This window comes from Anser anser (genome assembly GCF_964211835.1).
Source record: "Anser anser genome assembly, chromosome: 2".
Classification (NCBI taxonomy): domain Eukaryota; kingdom Metazoa; phylum Chordata; class Aves; order Anseriformes; family Anatidae; genus Anser; species Anser anser.
The window spans coordinates 81,460,964-81,482,092 of record NC_139721.1 but is presented as its reverse complement, the minus strand read 5'-3'; the positions used below and the strand labels follow the sequence as shown (position 1 = coordinate 81,482,092).

The following is a 21,129-nucleotide window of genomic DNA, read 5'->3' as shown; positions in this document are numbered from 1 at the left end:
AAAAGCCAAGTGGACGTGAGTTTTATTCCTTACCTGCACTGTGAACGTAATCTGAAGTTCCATCGAGTATAATTATTTAATAAAATCTTGTGTAACTCAGTCCTGTCTGTAAACCCCATGACGGTGTAGCTTTTCCTTTACAGAAGCAGAGATGGCTGTTAATGAATATAAGCACTCTTCTTTTTTATTATTGACTTTCAGAATAGCTGGCTGCTTATTCCTTTGTAAATTTTAAGCCTTAGTTCAGTCTGAAATTTAAGCAAAACTAGGGCTTAGCTTCTGTTCTATTTTCTTAATAAAACAAATTTTAGTACTAATAAGAACAGGAGAATGGTTCACTGACCTACGTTTCTCTGTCCCATTATCTTGTGACTGCCCCTTCTCTACAGTCTACCCCTAGTAATAAACATAATGCAGGAGAACCCTGCAGTGATCTTCCCCACCTCCCTCACCCCCAGCACACCCTACCAGCTTCCAGTATCCTGGGACTTGGTGACTTCTCAAACCACAGGCTGTCTTACCCTTCCCTCCTCTCCCTCTCAGCTAAGAATCAGATCTGGGACTTCTTACAGCTAAAGCAGGTGCTCAGACAAAGCACTACAATCCTCTGGGTCAGGCCACCCTGCCTTGCCAAGTACAGCAATCTCACCTGAGACATTGGTGTGGGTCATGTGGTTTCTTTTTCAGAATCAATCTTCATATCTCGCTGAGGCTTTTTTTCAGCATATGCTGTGTAAAACCAAAAAGTTACCTCCATAGCCAAATAACAGATCCTATCTTCATGGAGAGCTAATCTCACAGGTACAGAAGTTCTCATGTTCTTCTTAGTAACAATTTTCTTTTCCTGATTTCCTCCCTTCTCCTGATGGTATTTCTGCAGATGAAGGCATTCATTCTAAACCTAGAATCACAAAGAAAACATGCTTGCAGTCTCTGGCAAGAATGTGAGGAGAAGACTTGCACTGAGACCTTTGTGAATTATTTTTCAAATATCTATGCATCAAGTAAGGTCAATATAAAATAATCATAATTTGTGACTATTGCATCTGTTTTTAAATGTTGCTGAGCATTCACCCCGTACTCTGAGGAAGATCTCACAGCCCTGAATAACACTGTGGAGCTGCTCTGGGGACTCCTTAGTGACCAGCACCATGTGTGACTGAGAAGGAAGACTGACAGATGCCAAACATGAAGATCCCTTTTCCATACTTTCTGCCTCTGTGCTTTATTGCTCTTTATAGAGATGCTCAGTCTCTTTTCACAATTGCTATAGTTTGCTCCTCTTTAGAACTTACCCAGGAAACAAATCGTCTTCTCATCAGACAAGATCAAAGACAAGTATTTGTTGAGGTTGCTGTCTCACAGAGACTGAAAGCTGCAAGTGGTGTGGAATCATGATGGATTCCTAAGAGCTGTGCAGAGGATTGAGAGAGATTAGCCAGGACATGTAAATCTTTTCCCATCTCTCAGCTGTAACTTTCTCCCTCCTTTCCCTGCAAATATGACTAAAGGCCCTGTCAGGATCTCACTGAGGAAGAAGGGATGTTCATCGTCTGTGCTTTCCACTTTGAGGAGTTGGGAAGGCTCAGTACAGCTTGTATCTTGGGAATGGCTGTGAAGAGGGATAAGCAGGGAGCTACTGCTTCCATTTTTACCTGCTGGAAGGTGGCTACTAAGCAAAATGACTAGCCACTCATAAGCCAGGTTTGTACTCTCTAGCTCTACTTATGCCAGAAGCAAGAAATACAGCATATTTGCAAAAAGAGTTGTGTGTGAAGGCCCAACCTTCTTAACCATATCTTTGCCTTTCCTTACTGTTTTGTTGTAACTCCATTCCTGTTTGTCTGTGAAATGGATATACAGGGAGAAACTCAGCAGGATATTCAGTTGTTGCAACAGTTTCTCACTAGTCTGCCTGAGCACTGATAAAGCTGAACACTTTCTCCTCACTTCTGCCTGGACTTCTAACCTGCGAAGAATGGCAAAGGCTTCATGGAGCACTTCTTGATTGTGTAGGTAGAGATTTAGCTACATAAAGAGAACATATGATGGTGGAAATAAAGTTCTGTACTTCCACCAGCAGCTTCTGGAAGGCTTTAACAGCACTAGGCAGAGCCCACAGAACAAATACTAGTTGAGACCTTAAAATACAGTTAAAAACGGGTAAAGTGGCAAAAATGTGTTTCAAGGTTGCATTGTTTTACAGATACATGGAACACTACTTAGTTCATGGATTGGACGGGATTTGTATGAAGAATCTGGGTTTTAAGAGGTGAGATATATATCTTGTAGCAATTCTGTGTTTTCAGTAATACTCATCTTTGGAAGTGGCTTTGTTATAGAAGACGGTGGGAAGGAACATAGTACTGCAGTCCTGTTCTGGGGTCTCCACCTGGTCAGTGGAAAAAAAAATAGGGTCCCAATCTAGGAGCCTATTTTTAGAGTAATAATTTAAATGTTACTTCCCTATATAGGTAAGTTTGATATGTACATATAAATGAGGGAAGAAAATGCCCCTTTTACTCCTGCACTAATGACAATGTTGTTGAAACAATACTGCTATTGCAAGACTGGATTTATTTTTTCCATTTCATTTTCCACACACCTCATAGAATCATAGAATATCCCGAGTTGGAAGGGACCCCTAAGAGTCATCAAGTCCAACTCCTGGCACCGCAGAGGTCTGCCCAAAAGTTTAGACCATGTGACTAAGTGCACAGTCCAATCGCTTCTTAAATTCAGACAGGCTTGGTGCAGTGACCACTTCCCTGGGGAGCCTGTTCCAGTGTGCAACCACCCTCTCAGTGAAGAACCTCTTCCTGATGTCCAGCCTAAACTTCCCCTGCCTCAGCTTAACACCGTTCCTGTGGGTTCTATCACTGGTGATAACAGAGAATAGGTCACCTGCCTCTCTCCACTCCCCCTTGCGAGGAAGTTGTAGACTGTGATGAGGTCCCCCCTCAGCCTCCTCTTCTCCAGGCTGAACAGGCCCAGTGACCTCAGCCGCTCCTCATATGTCTTCCCCTCTAGGTCCTTCACCATCTTCGTCGCCCTCCTCTGGACACTCTCCAACAGTTTAATGTCCTTTTTGTACTGTGGTGCCCAGAACTGCACACAGTGCTCGAGGTGAGGCCGCACCAGCGCACCTCCTTCAATAAGATATCATTTGAGATGCATACCTGATTTCCCATATCCATTTTCTGTCTATATCTTCATCTGATCTTTGCTGTATGTACAGAGGAATTGAGTGGAGCAGCACTGTCCAGGAAGTAGCAAAATGCATCAGAACAAAACCAATTGGTTTTGTCAAGATATTCAAGGCCTTATGAAGCTCTATCTCTAAAGTTAATACAATTTTTTTGAACATCTGCTAAGATGAATGCTTAGCAAATACTTATGTGCTATTCTGGCATGGATAGTAAATTTAACTGGTTAGTTTATTTTTTAATGGTGCCTAGTGCTTTATAGCCTCTGTTATATTTCTCTCACAGGGATGTCTGTCCTTCCTAATGATAGCCTTGTGTCCCATATTGTTTTTCTTGCCTTTTAACTAATCACTTCGCAAAAACTATTTATTACATAGTTTGATTCACTTGCATGTCATTCGGATACTACTGTGGCTACTTTCAGTGGCTACTTCAGTCAGCTTGCTACTGGCCTTGACGTTACTGGTCTGGCTGGGGAATGGCTCACAGCTACAATGAATACTAACATGTATGTATTGTAAATTGACTTTTTTTTTTTTGTAGGAAGTGAAATCATATCAATGACTTCTATTTCTTGATGTTGTTAGTGCATAGAAACCCAAGGTGTGGTCACACATCTGTTTCTCAAACAGATGCTGTCCAACATCAATAAAGCATTCCCTTCTTAGCTATATTCCAGCTTCTCCCCTGCTCAGCAAGGGGCATGGCCAAGTGGTACAGGCAAGTCCTCAGCTTTGCCGAGAGCAGCAGCTTCCCAAAGTTCACCCCATTCATTTCCTGCAGGACGTCTGCTCAGGGAATCAGTGACTACTAAGAAATCTGAACTGCAGGCTTTCTGACTGATTCTGGTATGATTCTGTATACCAAAAATATATTTTAAAATGAATTCCCTGTAAAATCCCCAGATATATATGGCTAGAGAAAGTATATATGTAAAAATGCATTTTTGCCTCTCAAAACATTTTCTTTGTGATACTAGCTTCTGGCTTATCAGGAAAAAAAATATTTGCAATATGAGACTTGATAGATACTTGCACTAAATTCCCTTCCTTTTTTCATTTCTATGAAGTAATCATGAAAAAAAAAGGAAAGCTTTTGTCAAACACACTTTCATAGGATTCAGGACTGAAAATAGAGCTTTTGAGAACTGGGGAAAGGGTTAGAATGTAGCAAGAGTGGCCTTGGGAGCATTAGCAAAATGTTCTACTTGCAGGAAAGGAACAGTGCTAATAAATAGTGTAAATAAAAAGGAGTATGAGATGCAAGTCTTTAAAGAAATCACAGGGTTAATGAGAAGTGCTTCCACAGCTGCTATGGGAAACTGGATAGATTTGATGGCTTTAGGCTTAGCTGGTGTACCAACAGGATGTTCTGACCCATCTATAATTATATCCTGTGTTCTCGGACATGTATCTCAAGAGTAGTTTGTAATGTATTGAAGGGGAAGGCAGTGTATTTTTACTTGTGAGGAGAGGATTCTTAAAAACTTTTTGAGATGCTGGAATAGCTTCATGGAAGTAGCTGGCAGCTTTTAGGTTTCAATAAACAATGTTCCTACTCTTGTTTTCCAATCAGGATATCCTTTAGCTTTTTAGTATGTGTACAAAAATGGAACACATCACAGCAGAGAGGTTTGGACAACTCCAGTATATCTGATCCCGTTTAGGAAGGGTATGTGGAAGTGTACATGGTATATATAAAAGGGTATGTATGCAGTATACATGTGACAACATCTTTTATCTTAAGATAATGATGTGGTCATTTTTGTCTAGCAATGTTACCTTGCCTCCTGTAATTCTCTAGTATTCTATGTATATAGCTTACATTGTGTATAAGGACCATGTTTTGTTTTATTTTACAAAGGCCTGAATGTCTGTCAGTCCCCTCTGATAGGCTATGCTATAATTTGCAGAGGAAAAAATGTGAGTAGTGTCATATGGTGTGTGAGCCACCATTTTTTGCTTCTGATGTTTGTAATTAAATTAAGCATGTATTTGGCTTCATCAGAAGTAGCAAAGCCATTCTTTATAATTAACTTGAGCATCATTTGGACAGTCTGGCGTGCAAACATAGTTTATTGCTTATTAGCCTAAATTTTTGTACTCTAGTCAAACTTGGCCATATGGGGGGAAAATGCTGTCACCCAGAATTCTTCCTGAAGCTTCAAACTTCGTTCTTGCATTAAAACTCAGCTTCTGATTTCTGTCCTCCAAAGAAAATTAATGTTGCTGCTTGTTACCTAAAGGCTGAGGCTATTCTGGTCTGGTTTTCAGCTCAGTTGGTGGTGCAATATATTAATCCAGGCTGGTGAGATTAAATTTAGCTCAAATTCTATTATATAGGACTGTTGTGTTACAGACTTTGGTTTGTTTAACTAGAAAAGATGAGTGCTTTAGTATCATGTCTAGTAAGTCTGAATTAAATAAACTTGTTATATTGGGCTGGTTGCAGCCATATATTTTTAAATAATGGAAAGGTAGAAAGCTTCTAGGAAAAGTCGGTTAAAGGAAAGGCAGAAAATATTCCCTCTGGCTCTAGTACTAAACAATACTGTATAACTATACCTTAAAGCACCTTTCTCATATCTCTTTTCAGGTAAGAATCTGGATCATTTTCTGATCTGATAGAGCAGCATGAGCTATGTAAAGATGATGAAAATTGCATGCAAGCCGTCAAATGGTGTAGTGTTTTTGCATGTAAGGTAATTCACTTTTGCCAAATGCAGTGCATTCTCCACTGCTTTACAGGGGACAAAAAACTGCTTGTAAGCCTTTCTCAGTTACATAAATACCAATGCTACTTGCTAGTCTTCACGCTTATTTGGAACTGTATGGTGAACTGTGCTTGTACTGTATGATATTGTCTGTGAACTAAATGGAACTTACTGGACAGTACTGGTTTTCTGACTGTCCTACCGGTCAATTTTGGTTACAGAATGTTTAACTCCCTCTGCAAGAGGCGTCAGGGAGTTGTTAAATGCTATAGCCCCACAGGTCATAATTTGACAGAACTGTAACTTTGCCTTAAATCAGTAATCAATGCTTTAGGGCTGTTGTAGTCACCCTGCATCACTTTGGACCCCACACAGAATGTCCTGAATGCAGTGGTGTGGCACAAAAAATGTGCTACTCAGTCCAGTGTTAATTTGCAGAAAAAATAACTTGAGCTATGCCTCTGAAACTGGAATATTTCAGTCTACAGTGCTGTAGTGTAGAGTTTACTTGCTTGTATATTAAATAAATCTAGTAGAAAAAATCAGAATGTAAACTACAGTTTTTAGAAATAATAGGTAAAATCACAGACTGGACAATGATCTCCTTTTCTTTTGGGGCTATCAGAAATGCAGCATCTTTTCTTTGCTATAGAAAGGCAAATACTAGTGCTCCATGGTCTTCCAAAATCTCCATTTGGTTGACTTTTTTTTTCTTTTTTCTGCATCTGGGAATAATTTTAAAATAAGGTGTTGCTTTTTCAAAGAGGTGTTTGTATATATAGGTTTATATATGAAATAACTCCGCTGTTCATTGTCATGGAGCAGATTCTTCTCAAGAAAATGCATGAAATAGTTGGATGACCAGAATTTTAAGCAGATGGTATATTTTCTCCTGGTAACTACGGCAGGGTAATTATCCCTGTTCATGGATTGTGTCAGCCTGTGAAGTCTTTCAGCCCCACTGAACTGAGAGAGGCTATTTTTATCTTGCATCACACTCTAGAGGAAGATGTATTTTGGAGAGGGAGGGCAAAATACATTGTGTTAAGATAAATAAGCAATAACTTGAACTTTAATTTTAATCTCGATGCAATCAGTGGAACTGTTTTGAAGGCAGATTAACTTTGTGGTTGTGGTGGTTTTTTGTTGTTGTTTTTTTTTTTAAAAAAATACTTATTTCAACGCAAATTGTGACAATTGAAAAATACCATAGAATATGATAAAACTACTTTTTCAGCCTTCTCTCTCCCCCGTGACTGGGGGAAGCATACCTTTATCTTGTAGGTGGGTTTAAAAAGTGGTTCATTAGCAAACACAATTGCTTGTAAGGTAAATATTAAGAAAAAGTTGGATTGGTCCTGAGGCAGTGTTGATGAGTGAGCCAGTGTTCCAGCTCAGTACTGCTGGCACACCTCAGGTTGGTGCTGAGGCGAGGACGGCTGCTGCAGGCACTGCTCTGCCCCAGGAGGGGAGGGCTGGGCCCTAGGCACACTCAGATCCCCCCAAAACTGTGCATGACCGAGGGCATCAGGTGAGCCACAAAATAGCTTCAGAAGAGTTATAAGGATATCTGAGCAGAAGCAGCATGCGATCACTTTCTACAATAGTTCAGGTAGTTCTAGGGTGAGAGGGCTGAGGAAAATGATCTTGGCAATCGGTTCTTCCTCTGGTGGTTTTTTCCTCAACAGCTTTGATGTGAAATTATCTGATAGAATTTGCATATGATATGAACTTAGTAGCCTGGTAAATAATAAGGAACATAGTTGCAGGTTACTATAAATACTTGGAAGCAGGATGTGATGATAACCGATTGCCTGTATCTTTAGAGTAATCAGAAGAATTAATGTCAACATTACTCTTTGTTCACGTTTTTCTCTCAATATTTGATAGAGGGGGAAAATGATTCCATCTGATTTGGAGACAGAAATACTGAAAATCAAAAGACAGGTTGTTGTTTTCACTTATTTTTAATGTTAATATTCAGTTGAATCTGACAACACTATATGAAATCTGGCAGCATTAACTCACATAAAATTGTCATTGATACTGATTCCAAAAGACAGAGCAGGATATATATATATATATTCCCTCAGGAAATATAATAGCTGAAAATTTATTTTTGAAGACACTGAGAACTATCTGCTAATTTGTGTCAAATTCTGGCCTGCTGTTTCAGACAGTTTCCTCCAAATGGAGGAAAATTTGAAATACTTTTCTTTGATAATATTTTAAACTAAATATGTTGACTCTGTTGGCTCACAGCTAGGTTATTTCAAAAAGTAACTTAAAGATTATTGTGGTACTTGATGCCTAAGTATATCATTTCAGGTAGATCTGAAATGAGGGCTTCTGTTATTGTTCAGTTTTTTTCTCCATTACTGAAAAACCTGTATGTGTTTGGGAGGAGAGACAAGAAAGCTCAGAATATGCTCTTCAGGTACATTACCACCACAGCAGGAATAGGGTCTACATTTGCAGAAACACTTGAGCTTGTGGTTTCTTTGGATAGTTTCTATTCTAAAAATAATGGAAGTTTTCTGATGGATGATAATACTTCAGTTGTGTTCTATGGTGGATGTTACTGTGGGCTTGTTTCACAAGCAGAGGACAGAAGCAGTATTGCAGATAAAAATGCAATATATGTTTGTTTTAAATCTTTTTTTGGAAGATAGCCCTTTTTTCCAATTCATTCTGAAATGAAATAGGAATCTTAGAAAGAGACCGGATAGTAAAAAAAACATACTTCATTATTAATTACAGAGGTAAGTTCTGCTTGAGATGTGAGGAGAGCAGAATGTTTTTGAGATGTTTCGAGCTGATGTGGACTTGTACAGTCCCATATTGCTTTCAGGGTCACTTCCCCACTTTGTTAGTGCCACTGCTGACACCACTGTTTATGGAGCCTTTGGACCTCCCTCTCTGGCATTGCTGACGTGAGAAGCAAAGCTCTGAATGCATATGGATGTCAGGTTTTCTGGAGAAAGTGCCTGGCATTCTTGTAGGCTTAAAGACTGAAATTAGCCCTGTAGGAACCACTTTCCTGAGATTATGAAACAAATGGCCTTATTTGACTGAATGGGTGCTGTTGGTGCATGTTGGGAAATAATGCAGGAGAATGTCATCCTTTGGTATGGGTTGTGATAGTTTACAAAAAGGGAGGGTGCGTTCATGCAATAAGTAATACAATGCACGACACTTCTAAGGCGGTTCTTCTTGCATCAGCTCAGCCAGCTCCAAATATTAAGCACACCACCTGTGCAGCATGTAACTTGAGCTCCTGAGGTACTGTCTGTCATCTTTGGAGCTTCAGTTTGTTCAGTTTGTTGTCCTTGTATTTCAGGGTATTTGACATCAAACAAATGGCTTGGAACAAAATAAGATTGATTATACTTCCTAAATCAAATTCTTGAACATGGTGGTGGTGGGAAGTAGCTAGCTTTCTTGTTAGGGGGTTGCTTTTGTTTTGAAGTGGTATAAATATTTACGGCTTACATCTTTAACCAACTCTGGTATTGTGGTTACTGAATATCTCAACTTTTTCATGTTTTGAAGTTTACAGGAGCTCTAGACTATCAGCCCCTACTGAAAATTCTAGATTCTGTTATTAGGCTTGCATGCCTAGTATTAGGAAGTCATTTTAGGGAAATGTCTGTTACACGTAAGCAGTTGTATCTGATGTGTGTAGCACTCACTTCTTCCACAGTACAATTACATTTTATAATAGAACTATAATGAACTTACTCCACTGAAATGTCTGTGTCCAGTAAATATACTCAAACATCTACTAACTATGAAAAGGATTTCAGTCTAATGTGAGAAAAATTACCAAACTTTGGTGTAGAGGAGCCTTGTTCGGGTAGCTGCTATTTGGCACTTCAGAGGTGGGAGGTCAGGATATTTGAAACAGAAGATTACAGCAAATAAAGAATGTAGAGTGGATACACGGGCAAATTCTTTTCCTGTACCCACATAACCCAACTAGTTGTAGCTAAAGACCTAACTTAATTTCAGATGAAATTGTGTTTTTTGTTGAAAACAGGGAAATGTGGATTGGTATGAGGGTGACCAGTATAAACTTTTTTGGTTCTTTTAATGGTACCACAATGCTCATCTTACTTGATATATTAAACCATATTGGAGCCAGTGAGACACTCTATATAACTTAAAACCAAGTCAAATGCAACTGTTTTATTATCTGCTATGCTAAATATTAGAATAGTATAGAAAAACACTGGCATGGTGCAGCCCTTTATAACACTTACTATATGTCATCAGTCTCTTTTCTTTTTTAATATATTTTCCTCCTCTCTATCATTGTTCTGGAGGAAGAGGGTAAGCTGTGAGTTCCTTTTCCTTTTTTAGTTTCTATCTGTGTAATATGTGAATGATTCATTGAACAGATTTCATTCCTAAAATTAAACGTTTAATGATGGTTGCAAATCTTTCCCCCTTCTATTATGAGCATAAGTCAATCATTTTATGCAGGCAGCAAGGGGTGGTGGCCTGCAGGTGTCTAGAAAACACTCTTAAACTCAACAGCATTGAAAGGTGAGCACAAGTGCACTGTGTACCTTTTTCATTCAGAGTAGTTCTTTTTTTTTCTTGTCATTCTCACCATGTTGCTGCTGTTTTGAATCTCTCTTTTTCCTGTCTCTATACTATGACAGAGAAGGGGGGGGTGGAGGAGGTGTTTTATCCTGGCCTCTCCTTTAAAATAAATGAATAAATCTAGCCCATCTCTTTGATTTCTTTGCCCTAAGTTGCATTCATTTTCTAGAATACCTTTCATGTATGTCCTTTTCCTGCTGCGTTATAGCTTATCAAGCTGATGTTTCTGGTTAAAATATTTCACAATAACATATTTCCTTAATGACCATTGGCCCTCTTTTTTTTTTTTTCCTTCAAAATTCTGGAAGTATTTTCCTCATAAGAGCGATACATCCCCATTTCTGTACCCTCACTTGTTATCCTGTGTCCCCAGTTTACACTCTGAAAAAGCTTGCAGTTCTAATTGTACTAAGGACTGCAGTGCCATATGGGTATATGCAACTAGTTTAAATCACAGAATCAGGGCAAATTAACCCAGGGTGCTGCTGAAGGTAGGTTCCTAATACTGTCTGGGAAATCTATACTGCGCTGTGGTAAATAGCATAGCCATAATGAATAGCACAAATTAAATGCTATGCTAACTGGTGGTTAGGCATAACTGCTTAGTAAGCTTTTATCTACACAGGAACAATTTGGAGTACTCAGTCATGAACATCTGGTTACTGCTTTGCATTATATTTGATCTTTAGGGCCCTGTCTGTTACTTAGAAGCTGCCCAGGCTGATGGGGGCACTGATTCATTTTGTCTGTGAAAAGGTAACCTGAGCAGGCCACCCCTTCTCTCACACCGTGCTTTGGGTGGCTCCTGTGAGCAGCCTTGAGATCCCATTAATGCTACAAGCATGAAAGCTGGATTGCAGCTCAGACAAGCATCAGGGCAGAGCAAAACCAGTTCAACTACTTGGGTTTTTTCAGCTTTCTGATAGCTTGTGTAGCTATTTGCATCTTCTGGTTTGTTTCCTGCTCCAGAGCCCTCATGTAGTCAAGAGGAGAAGCTTTCCTATTCTGTTGGGGTCAAATGAGTAGAGAGCCATGTTCCTGGGAGCCTCCCTGACATCCTACCATGTGGGTGTGCTCCAGAGAGGAGAGATGTGTGAGGACATTGATCAGATCTCAACAGTTTAAAAAAGACAGAGAATATTCAAAAACAGCATAAAACGGATGCATGTCTTTCAATGATTTAGACACATAAGATGTTATTTTGTTGGGAAACACCTGAAAAGTAAGGTGATGTCTTTTGAGACTGGTTCTAGATTTTGGAAAACTCTCCCCCTAAGAAGAGCAAATAGTTCCGCAAAGTGGTATTAGCCAAGCTTAGATTTAAATATGCATTTATAAATTTAAAGATTTATAATTGAAAGACAGAATTGCTGAGTTTGTATGGTATAATATTTGAATTTGGGATTTTTCCAACAAGCCCAGGCTTCTTTTTCTGAGCTGTTGCAAATATTTGGAAGTAGACTGAATGGAGAGATTTAAAAGGGGATTTATCACATCCCAAGAGTTACTTGTTATTCTAAGTATTCTTTTTTTTTGTATAAATCAAAATAATAGACTATTCACCGCACCCATCTCTTCATTAAAATATCTATGGAAGCTGCTGTTCTTCTGACAGCAAAGCTTGCTTGCCACATGAATGCCTGGCAAGCAGAATATACCTCAGTAAAAATTAAATCGTTCCTCGTGCTGCTAGGTGCTTTACTACAGTATGCAGAGTTGAGTATGTGTGTGTGTTTTATTTACAGCAGAAGTCAACAGGCAGCAAAGAAAGGTGTAAATTTAGAGCATTTTAGTTACTTTTCACTATTCCTTTATGCAAATAATTCTTGCAGTACTCAGCATGAGGCAGCTTTCAAAATGCAGCAACCAACCTCTCATGGAGATGCTTGAAGCCCACACAGGGAATGGGGCTTCCGTTGGTTTTGATTAACTACCAGTGGGGGTTTGGAGCTCTATATTTGTAACCTTGGCATTATATGGCAAATGCATTCAATGTGCCTATGAGAAGCTGCTATGAGAAGTAAAGAGGTTTGCTTATTTAGTAGTTCAGTTTACCAAGATATGTGCTGTCATTCTTAGCAACAGGAACAATGGGAAACCTGTTATTTTAATGGTAAAATCAAATGCCTGAAATACAGATATGAGAATGATCATTTCTAACATCATGTGATTCCTTCTCACGTGTTTTTCTGTTAATCTTCATAGTTTTAAGCCAGATCTACTCACTGCTTCATTAAGGTTTATTTTTCTTCAGTTTATGAAGGTATGACTTTGAGCAAGGAGAGATTTTAATCCTGTTTGTCTTTTAAACTGTAAAAAAATAGTCCTAGTTATTTGTACATATGCCATTTCAAAAATGACTATCATATTGCTTTACTAGGTCTTCTACAAACCTGTAACCAGATGTGCGCAGAAGAACGAATAGTGTGATACAGCTTTTGACATGGGATGAGACAATTCAGTGTAGCTGACATTGACGTCTTAAAGCTTTGGCTAACATGGAAAGCAAAGGTAGGAAAGGACTCTGAAAACACAGATTTATTCTAGATTTTTTTTTTACTAAATATTTAGAACTAAAAATATAAGTAAATTTTAGTGTTGCAGGAACTATTTTATTATGAGTCTCATTCATGTTAGAATTATATGGCTAGGGACTTCATCTTCTCTCTCCAGAGTTACTTGAATTAATTGACCTGTTTAGATTTAAGCATGTAGGTTTCCTGTTTCCCAAATGGTGAAGCTAAACATTCTGCAAATATCTTTCCTTTAACTGTTCAGAGATCCTAAAGTAATTTTGAAGACAAGTGGAACTTGTGACTAAATGTAGGTGAACTCAGTTTGAAACCATAAGTTCCTATTGAAATCCTACTGTTTGTATGGAACCCATGAGCAGCTGAAAAGCTCCATGATAATCTTCTATTTTTCTCAGCTTCATGATAGCAATAGTCCATGCTTCTATTTGTGTAGCTTTGTTTTCCAAACATCTCCAGCCTTTAAAACTTAAAACATCTTGTCCCTTTCCTTGAGAGGATGTTGCCAGTTTTAATTTTCCAAATAATTCTGTGTATGTATGGAACTTGAGTTTTATTTAGAATACAGTAGCTTTTTGTTTGTTAGATAACCACGTTTCCCATACATAGTAGCATACACTGCATAAAGAGGCTGACATAGAAAATATGAGGAGTAAAATGTGCATGCTTGCTTTTTTATAATTTAATCACAATGACAACTGTTGTGAAAAAGTACATCATATTTAAAAAAGAAAAAGGCATTTCTGCTCTAATCTTTCTTTTTACATAGTAGGGACGTAATCGTGTTATATTGTGATCTATAGTAAAATCTATGCACTTCAATATTCTAATTTTCTTGATTTATAATCCATGAAAACAAGTTGGATATATTCAAAAAAATAAAAAAATCAAGGAATATTTAAGGCAGGGTGTAAGGCAAAGTCCTAAAACCCTGAAATCTAAACCAAAAGAGCTAAAGGACTGATTTAGTATAATTTCCCATTTAGTGATTAATACATTAGTTAAAAGGCAAAACCAAAGTGGATGTGCATCACTGGCAATCTTAGCTGGCTAGATTCCTTATAGATCTTGTGCTGTTTTAATTAAATAATAATAAAAAGGCAAACAAAAGCAATGATTATTCAAGAAATGGCGTTATTTCATAACAGCTTTTTACTTTCATAAAGATATTGCTGACATACTCTAGACTGGCATGTTCTGCGTAACACAAAGTTCTCAGGCCAGTGTAACCTGTAATTTTCTACCATTTATGGAATATATAGTGAATGTTTGTCATTGCAATAGCTGCTTCTCTAAATGTGTTGATATTCAAGAGACTGATAACAGATTTGTTGAACTTGCTGGGTACCTTTACAAGGAACAGAGTTCAAGAGAAAACTGAGCAGTGTGTGTTTGGGTTGTGTGTAAAGAGCAACAGTGTCAGAAGTAGAACTGGACAAATCCAAAGAGAAATGAAACCTCATACATTAATTTTCCAAATAAAATGAGAAACAGTTCTGAAAGTGGTTGTGATGGTAGAAAAGTTTGCTTTAATACCCCAGAAGTAGCACAAGTCTGAGTGTGTTAGATTAACATTACAAAAAATTGTTGATACAACCGGTCTTCTGTAATTTGTCCTGAGCTGCTGCCTAAATCACCTAGCCAGCAAAGTCATCATGGTGCATGAACCATGCACCTCTCCACCTCTGCAGTGGTCTACAAGTGAGGGACTAAAGATGATTTATGATCACCTTCTGTGGTGCTTTGGAAGAGTCAGGAAAGAGTGGAAAGAAGTGCATAGCCTCTGCATCAATGGGATCAGCAGGAGTCTGCAAGATGAGGCAGGGAAGGAGAGGTAGGAAGAATGTGTTGGAGTAAGTGATCTCTTACTGCAGTGGGGTAGGACAGCATGCCCATGTGAGGTACCTCCCTTGTTTGTTTTACCAATGCTAAAACTTATCGGGGTTTGGAACTAATAAAGAAATGGTAATCTGAGTAGTCACAGAGCTGTAATACTGAAATATTACTACTGAAAGCATTAGTCACATCAAATACTCATCAGATAATCCTCAGAATGAAACACTGGCATTAATCCTTTATCGGATGATTTCAAATGCAGGGGCCTACTTTATTTCTTTGTATTGATTATTCACTCCCAACCCACCTACCCCCTTCTTCAGACAGAAATCTTTCTGGCATCAGTAAAGACCATAGGACACATGTAACTAAGCAGTTAAAATAATGCATTGATCTTCTCCCAGCAAATCCTTTCTTCCATTGGACACTTCCCTGTGAAATGTTTTGATCTGGGTTGAACTGTATCCTAGATTATACTGCAAAGTCAGATGTAGTGGGGAGGGAGAAAATTATTTTCCTCCTTTTTTGGGAAAAGGTAAAATGACCACACTCCATTCCCACCTTGTATTAAGATTGCTCCCAAGATCAAACCACTGATGATACAAGAAGGAATGAAAATAGTTAACTACCAGCCACAAGGTGACAAAACCAACTCTTTCAGAATGGTTTTCTCCAAACCAGTAACCAGGAAACCAGATGTTGACTTCTTCCTTGAAGAAACTGAAAGACTTGGCAAAGATTTGTGATAATTAATCTCTTGACTTAGAGGTACCTAAATACGGCAGTAATTTCCTACTTTGTATTAGCCAAATGTTATCACTCCTTCTAAGATTAGAAATACACTGTAGTCTTTAGTATGTGCTAGAAAAAGCACAGGTTTTTTCAGCACTTGCCTTACCTGTGAGATTCATTACTACTTTGCAAAGTCCCAAATTCACTGCATGCTGCATCTTCAGCTGAGTTTCTCATTTTTGTGGTGGTGTCTTAAACTTTAATTCTTGTAAATTGATGTAAAGACTACCTTTGCTTTGCAGCTAAGATCTAGTTTCTTGTTCTGAGCCCAGTAGCTGGAACTGAGTACTATAAAAAGAGCATTCCCCTTCTCATTAGCAAAGTAGGTAGAATAGAGAGAGCTTAAGAGGCCTTTATTTGCAGCTTTCTTCTTTACCATTAAACTGGAGCTTTGAAGGTGTGCTTGGCAGTTTGTCTGTGTTCTTGGCTGTTTTCTGCTGCGCTGTGTCATGTCTTTGTAGCAAATATCGTTGCATCTTTTTAGTTTGAATACTTCAGGTCTCCTGTGCTTTCTGATGTGTTCATATGCTCTCATCTGCAATTTATGTCTGCAGCACTGGCTGAGTCTTGTAGGCTGTCTTGCATGTCTGTGTTCCAGTGTAAGGCTTCCCTTCGCAGTTATTCAAATTGTTTATTTTCCAGTGGGCTCCAGCTCTGTCTTTGCAGATGAGCAAAGGTAGATCAACTTAAAGCTACTAAGGCGGTTGGGACTAATTGCACAGGTATTAGAAACATTACCATTACGTTTACATAGTGTTAGAAATGATTCAGATAGTTTCATGTCTGCTCCTTTGCGTTTCCTTTTGAGAAAGATTTGCGCCACCTGGAGGCAACTCAGTGAAGGCGAGAGAGAGAAAAAAAAACTTTTGCGATGTATACCCTAATATTTCTCCTCAAGCTCATATATTTTACTGCTGAATGCCCATCTGAGGAGAACATAACAGCTGCCCTGTAGGAGAGTCCATGTATTTCGTGTTGCTTCATCAAAGAGTTGGAAAATATCATCATTTCCCTTGGCACTTGGCAGATGGGTGTCAAGAGTACAGTCCTCTCTGCTGTAAAATGATGCTACTGTTGGATTGCTTCATTGAGTGTCCTAATTTTAAAGTGATTAAAGCTCTAATTGTTTCTCTTTGGAAGTTGTTACCCTTCTCTTAAGCAGTGGTATGTGTATGATAGGTAGCATGCAGATCTGTTTAAATAACAAAATTTGTATTGTAAACGAACGGGAGAACTGAATGGTAGAAACTAATGGCAACAGAATTGTGACCTGGAATAACCTACTCCATCCCCTGAATGCTATTGTGACTATTTACTTCAAACAGGTTTTCTAGGCTCACTTTAATTTATTCCGTCAATACAGTGTTAGCTATGTCCTTTGGGATATTACACCAGCATGATATGGTTCTCACCCACTAGGTGCTCTCTTTCCCTTATCTTGCAATGGGTATAACTCCCAGTACTACCCCTGCCTTCTCTTTATTGACCTATTTGTACTCTAACAGCAAGAGAGCAAATTCGATTTACTGAAATAAACATAGAAAACAAACCCCGTGTTTTAAAAGCTAATTTAATTTAGATTCCTTAATAGGAGATGCCTAAATGATCAAGGGTACAGATCACTTAGGGCCTGGAAAAAATCTTATCACATCTCTTGCAGGTGTACAAACAGTAAATCATTTCTAAACTAGTTTCCAAGAAAAGATTTTGTTTTTTAATCTGTGCTATTTAAGTCCATGATTCTCGTAACTTGGATAGATTTCCTGGCAAAATGTACTTTGTAATTAGAAGCAAAGGGGTATTTCAGGGGTCATTTCAATTTGTACAGGACCACTTGCTGGTTAATATGTACATTCAGAATATAAAGGTAAATACAGTTTGTATGATGTGGGTTAGAGATGGTGATGAAAGACCACAGAGGTTCTTTTAGAACTGCTTACTCTCTTGTAAAAGTGCGTAATGATTTGTGAAAACTGTATCAAGGGGTAATATTAAGCAAAGTCTTCTAGTATACTTTCATCTGTCATTCTTAGGCAGCAGTGAAAAAATCTTATTTCTTGCTTTCAGTATGAATGTCCATCAGTCTCTTTCGGGATGTTGATGCAGATGGTTCTGGTCCTGTTCTGAAACCTGCCAGGCTATGCCTCTCCCTCACACTGAAGTTGTTCAAACTCCAGTAGTGAACAGTAAAAGGAGAAGAGGAGACATTTTATAGCCCTATGGCAATTTTACATACGACTTGTACAGAGAATTGTGTGGGCTTTAAATGTTACTCATCCTGACCTGGATTCAGCTCTGTTGGGATGTTATCATCTTTCCTTTTCTTTCAACAGTTTGCATCTGCTCCTCAGCACCACTGTTTCCATCCCTCTCTGCCTCCTGTTTTTATCCTTTCCTTCCCACCTGCTCCACCTAGTGCTCTTGCTCATCACATTGTTTTGTGTTTCAGTTAAACCCCAGTGCCTTTCCATCCCCTCAGCGGAGGCAGACCTAGACTGCCCTGTAACATGTCTGAGTGGAGAAAGATCTTCTCCTCTCACTTACTGCTTTGAAAAAATGATCTCCCTTCAGGCACCCTCATAGTTTGGAGGGAGATTGCCATATTGAAGGTTATTTTACTGTCCCCACTTGTATTCTGTCATTAAAGAGTTTTTTAATGTTTTTATATCCTCCCCATACTCAGATTATTATAAACAATTTTACTTATCATTGTTTGGCACTCCAAAATATGCAAGATAAAATTAACTATTCAAAAAACTACCCAATGAATGCTGTCATCACCATAGTGGATTTAATTACTGTATTTTATTAAGATGTGAGAAAAGCTGGCAAATCATTGTTTTATTCCTTGAATTATCATACAAGTTGATTTCATTTGTTCCTAAATGCCAAATGGAAAACAAAAAGTGGATTCCTTTTCCTCTTTGCCTCTAAGTAGGCTCATTAATTTCAGCAGGGTAGGACTAAGAAATTGTCTGTTCAGAGGAACGTTTCATGCTGTTAAAAACCTGTTTTGTCTACCCACTGAGAGTCTTAACATAATTCTTCTTCTTTTGGGCCATTTATATGAAATGTTAGTGTTTCTCGTAAGCAGACTAATTCAGCTCTCCTATAATTCAGTGCATCAAATCTAATTTTTTTCAAAAGCCTGCATTGTCAGTAGTATCTTAAGTTTACACAATGATTTGCTGCTCAGTTAAATTACTCCAACAATAAAACTAGGAACATCTCACTTAATACGCATTTCAAGTAAAAAAAAAAAAAAGTTGAAATTGAGCTATTGGCAGAATACATGCTATGACTCCAGATGAACAGAGACACTTCTGTTTTCCAATACCAACAGTGGTCATAAAACTAGATTTCATTCAGATTTCAAAAGTAAGTGATAGCTTTGGGTACTTCTCATTTTGGAGGTCTTTGAAGCTTACCCCTGAGAGACTTGATTCTCGGCACGTTTGGAGAAGAAAGGTGTTCTAAAACATATTGACTTTGATACCCTATATGTGGAAGTGCCTTGCATTATTAGTGATTCTAGGAAGCAGAGGTTTACATTACCACTGGACAAGTCTGTCCAGCAATTCATCGTCAAGAGAACACCTGCTTGTTCTGTTGGCTGTGCCGGGGGTGTGAAGGTAGTGGGCCACAGGCAGTGAGCCTGCAAGAAAGGGATGAAAACTTGAGCCAGCGATAAAGCGTGGGCTGGTAGGGGATCCTGGTATCGAATGTAAGCCGTCCTGGCCTCATGACACTGCCATGCAGTAAAGCTGACTAGAGATAATTTTGATCTGAACAGCAAAGCAGACTGCCTTCAGCAGAGCCCCAGTTTACTCACTGTTCACGAATATGAAAAGAGTTGTAACTTCCTTCTGTGTTGCATTGCTCAGGAAGAAAATCAATAAATGAGATTTTTACTACATTAATGAACAGCAGTTCTGACACTGCCCAGCACGGAGAGCAGTGCTGGCTCTGGGCTCTCGAGGACCTTGTGTCCATGCAGGGAAGCAAGAAAACATGTTCCCACAAGCTGGGCTTTGAGAGCTTGGTGCTGGTTCAGGTTTATTGTTGGGTCCACAATGAATCAATTGCTAACAGGATGCCTGTTGGAAATTACACCTTGTGAGTGCTTCAACTCTTCCTCTAATGTCTACTGGACTAGCTAACAGGCAGTCATTCTTCCCTCAGTCCTGCATCCTGAGGCTCTGTCGTTATGTGGGGTTCCACATCTCTTGTTTTTCATGGCAGTTTCTGCCGAGTTCATAGAGTTGCAGGAAGGAACTTGCAGCTATGAAAACTTATTTTATCCCTTAGAAACATGAGAAATCAGGTTGGAAGGACTCTAGGTTGTGAAGTTCTTTTCTCCAGTCATCTTAGGGTGGTCATTTCCATGTAACCATTGAAATGAGCTCTCTAGGAATGTTGCTAGCCACGGCTTGTATCATACATTTTCACATACCTTAATTTTATACTCTTGTAGCTGAAAAACCTGAGATTGCAGGGGCTTTATTAGAAACTACTTTAGTAATTCTGGAAGCCAGTCTCTACATTGTGAGAAGACCCCTGCACCCTGTTTGTAAATCTCAGGAAAACTAATTTGAAGTTTAATCCATCTTGTCTTTGCTGAAATAGTTCAGGAGATTTTTTTAAATACCTTCTAATGTTTCAGTGTATCTGGAGGAAACATACCTGAGTTTATCAAATACAGGCTTCCTGGCACTTAAGGCTTTTCTGCAAATGAGGTGTAGGAACCCTAGTTGCTGAAGTAACTCGATGAAAATCCCACCTATTTTCTAGTGATTTTTTTTTTTTTTAAAGAAAGATAGTAAGCATTGCTTGAAATTTTAATCTATGAATTCAATTCTCTTCTGCCATTGCAGAAGTATTTAAGGAACAGCTTCCAGTGAGTGGTTTAATTTTGTTGGCTTGTTCATCAATGCCAGCTCTGTGCTTTCACACTGATCTAACCATCTGATAGTAATTAAACTACTCTACACAGTCGCCTCTACGATGTTACAATACTACTCTGAGACTGAAACAAGGCAGTTCTGGAATAAAATTTAACTCTGACATAAAACATTAACGGAGGTAGAGAGCTTCTCTCTGCTGTTTCCCATAAGTCTCCAGAATTTGGATTACCAAATGAAATTGAAGATGTTAGTGAGCTTGTTTAACTTTCATTGAGTCTGTTTTAATAGATGTGTTGTTTCAATAATAGTAAAAAGCAGCATAATTATCTTCCTTAGCATTAAATGTCTTCTACTTTATTTCATCCTTGCTAGAGTTACCTTGAAAAGAAGAGGCTTTGGTCTGAACTCCCAGGCCAATTCCTGCATGCACAGATAGGATTTCACTATTCTTACTTAGCAACTGCCACTTGTGTCGACTTTCACCTCATTCAGGGCATGACTGGGCTGTTAAAGTGAGGCCTGCAGCATGCCTCACTTCT

The 21,129-nt window shown here is 38.7% G+C and overlaps 1 protein-coding gene across 1 annotated transcript in view; it reads left to right on the top strand.

The window, feature by feature from the left end:
* Positions 1-21,129, top strand: part of CDH20 (cadherin 20) — a 397,431-nt gene that overhangs the window by 23,389 nt on the left and 352,913 nt on the right. The window contains exons 3-4 of the mRNA XM_083822392.1: positions 2,207-2,272; positions 12,908-13,038. The gene's annotated coding sequence lies outside the window, so the exon portion shown is untranslated. The remainder of the gene's footprint in view (positions 1-2,206; positions 2,273-12,907; positions 13,039-21,129) is intronic.